We start from the raw sequence: 3,277 nt of genomic DNA, 5'->3' as shown, positions 1-3,277 counted from the left end.
TATTTTTTTCTTATCAGTTACATTTTATTAACTCTGTACCCCAGCCGTGTCCCGATCCCTCATTCCCTCCCAGTCCCTCCCTCCCTCCCTCCTCTCCACCGTGCCCCTTGCCAAGTCCACTGATAGGGGGGACCTCCTCCCCACTCTTATCTTTTAGTCTGTTCCTTACATCAGCTGTCCTTCTGAAATAGGTAGTATTACTTCTCTTAGAAGTATTGGTGCTTCTAGGCCTGGTGCAATGTTCATGCTTTTAATCTTAGCACTTGGGAGGCAGAGGCTAGTGGAGTTTTATGAGATTAAGGCTTGTTCCAGGAAATACCAGGCTGTTCAGAGCTACATATTGAGACCCTTTCTGAGGGTGAACCAGGAATGTTGGTGTTTCTTACTTTATTTAGCAAAAATTCTTGTATCATGGTTCCCAAACATATTTTTAACTTTCTGGTTTAATTTTCCATAATTTTCTGCCTCAGAATTTCTACACTTCTCCTTTTGTTATTTATTTCTCCCTTATTATCATTTTTAATTAATTCATTCTCATTGTCTCTTTGTCTTCATCTCTGTTTCTCTACTCACTTATATAGACCTATAAGATATGAGAAACATAATGAAATCTGTACACCTAAAAAAGATAATCAAGAGATTATTGATTTTCTTACTCTCAAGATTTCTTATTGGTTAATTTTTAACTTCTTTATATTTGATGGATTTCTCATTCATACCCTGATCTATTTTCTCACTTTTTTGATCTACCTGTATGCTCTTACACTTCAGTGAATTTCTTAAGATTGTTATTTTAAGCCACTTCATATATTTCCTCTAACTTGGGATCACTTATGGAGAGGTATTTTGATCATTAGGAGGAACCATGCTTCTTTGAATGTTTTCTGTATTTCTGCATGCCTATGTATCTAATAGGAGAGTGCTTGCTTCCATTTTAGCATATAGTTTTTAAACAAAATTATCTTTTCAGTCAGATGTGGTGTAGGAGGTTAGTTGTGTAGGATCTAGGTCTCTGGTTATAGCAAAGCATAAAAGAGTCTCCTTGCTGTAGAGTGTTGGGCTAGGATTGATGCATAGTCAGTGCATGTCTCAGTAGCTTGTATTTCATCAGTTTATGAGTGAAGTAGAACAACTCTGCAGTGCATGTAGGCTTTCAAACTTGCATGTATTCAGGTTCCATTGACTGAATCTTGATGTCCCTGTATCTCGTTGTAGCGGCTACTGCAGTCTTGGTCATATGGAATATGAAAATAAGTATCTTCCTCTTTTACCGAGACCTGCCAGCATGGGCCACGTTCACACCAAGACTGTGAAGAAGGCGGCCCCATCATCATTGAGAAGTACTACACGCGCCTGGGTAATGACTTCCACACCAACAAGCGTGTGTGTGAGATCGCCATTATCCTCAGCAAGAAAGTCAGCAACAAGATAGCCGGCTATGTCATGCAACTGATGAAGCGGATACAGAGAGGTATCTCTAATAAGTTGCAGGAAGAAGAGAGAGAGGTCTTAGCCCTAGATCAGGATATTGAGGTAGATCCTGATACCAAGGCAATGCTGAAGCTTCTGGACTTTGGCAGTCTCTCTAACCTGCAAGTCATTCAGCCTACAGTTGGGATGAATTTCAAAACACTATGTTGAGCCATTTAAATCTGTTCTGTCATATTTTCAATAAACCTGCAAACAAGAAAAAAAAAAAAAACTTTCCCCAGTCTTTACGGGGTAAGTACAAATGACCGAATCTCTTATGATGTCAACAGCAACAGCAGTGTGTCACAGGATGTGAAGAGTTTTTCTTTGCTCCTTAGGTCCTTCAGGATAAATGTAGGCAGGAGTTTTTGGATCTGTAGAAGCAGCAGTTATAGTTTTTTGATCACAGAATCAGATGGACACTTCCCAGGTCCCAACAGCATGAGCTTAAGTAATAGTTTGGACTGAAGCATCAGGGACCATCAACTTAAGGTAATAGGATGTATAATAAGGAATAAATATAAATAAAAAATACAGATGATGTAAAATTCTTCTGTAGGTCCCATACTAGTACTGTTGCTTGCAGCATGAATGAATTTTTCTCTGTTTTTGGTTGCCTCTCTAGATACAAAAGGATAATTATAAAAACAGTAGAGTTTGGGGCATTAGGAAAAATCATTATAAAACTGAGAGCCAAACAAAACAAACCAAACCAACCAACCAAACAAACAAACAAAATAAACCCCTGAGAGCCATAGAGAAGATCTTCTCTAGGTTTGTAGTGCATGTGTGTGTGTATGTGTGTGATATTCAAACTAATGTACTGATGTGAAGGGCATGGAGCTAGCTCTCTAGGGTCTATGGGTGGGATGTTGTAGCCTGAGACTTATATCTTACAACATGCAATTCTGGAAGTCCTGAGTCCAGCTGCTTGTTAGGCCAAACCTTGTGATATTGGTAGCCACAGTTTTAGAGGCAGGCCACAAATAAGGCCTTTGCTTTACCTGATGGGATATACTTGTGTGATCCTGGGGCATTGAAGACAAGGAGCTATATTATCAAGGATGTAGACTGAGGAGGATAACTTTGAGAGTTTATGTAGGTTGATGCAGGTGATACCTGGTTTTAGATGATGTTGACAGACATATTTCTGGAGTTATGAGAAGCAGCTGAGACCTTACACAGCCATAGGCATTTACAAACATATGTGGAGCTTCAAGTTTTGAAGCTTGGAAAAAGGCATTCTATGGCTGCCATGAAGGAAAGACAGGAGGAATGTAGGCTTGCAGTAGTAGTGGCTACTGTTATGAAGCTCCCATATACTGAAACGACGGTCCTTCACCACAGTGAGCCTGATGCTGGTCCTCTAGATGGAGTTCTATCTACAGTAATTGTGGTAGCAGCTTAGTTCTCAATATTGGGAGAAGTCCAATATCAACTAGTTTGGAGCAGAGAAGTTACTCTTGGATCAGCCTGTCCTTCTAATCACATTTTTTTTGCAATAAAAAATTAAATTTTCTTTTAAAATTGAAAATATTTTTATACAATATATTCTGAACATGGTTTCCTGTTAAAGTTATTTTTGTAAAACTTTGTTCTTCGGCTATTACTCAAATAATTGAGACTCATATTACATTAACAAGCTCCACAGAACAAGAACTGAGCAGTTTTAACTCTGTTCTTAACCCTCTAAAGCTAATTTGGTTTTCTCCCAGCATACATCCCACTTTTTAGCTTTCCTGTTGCAGCTTCTTCTATTGATCTCCTTTCTACTTCTCTCATGGTTCAATCCCTGATTTCCTTCTCC

At 38.9% G+C, this 3,277-nt stretch overlaps 1 pseudogene; it reads left to right on the top strand.

Moving 5' to 3' along the window:
• The first annotated feature begins 1,267 nt into the window (after positions 1-1,267).
• LOC129673675 (40S ribosomal protein S17-like) lies at positions 1,268-1,641 on the top strand (annotated as a pseudogene).
• The last annotated feature ends 1,636 nt before the right edge of the window (positions 1,642-3,277 follow it).

Source organism: Psammomys obesus, unplaced genomic scaffold (genome assembly GCF_907164565.1).
Source record: "Psammomys obesus unplaced genomic scaffold, mPsaObe1.curated_primary_1811, whole genome shotgun sequence".
Lineage (NCBI taxonomy): Eukaryota > Metazoa > Chordata > Mammalia > Rodentia > Muridae > Psammomys > Psammomys obesus.
Note: the sequence above shows the minus strand (reverse complement) of the source record. Positions and strands in the feature narration are given on the sequence as shown.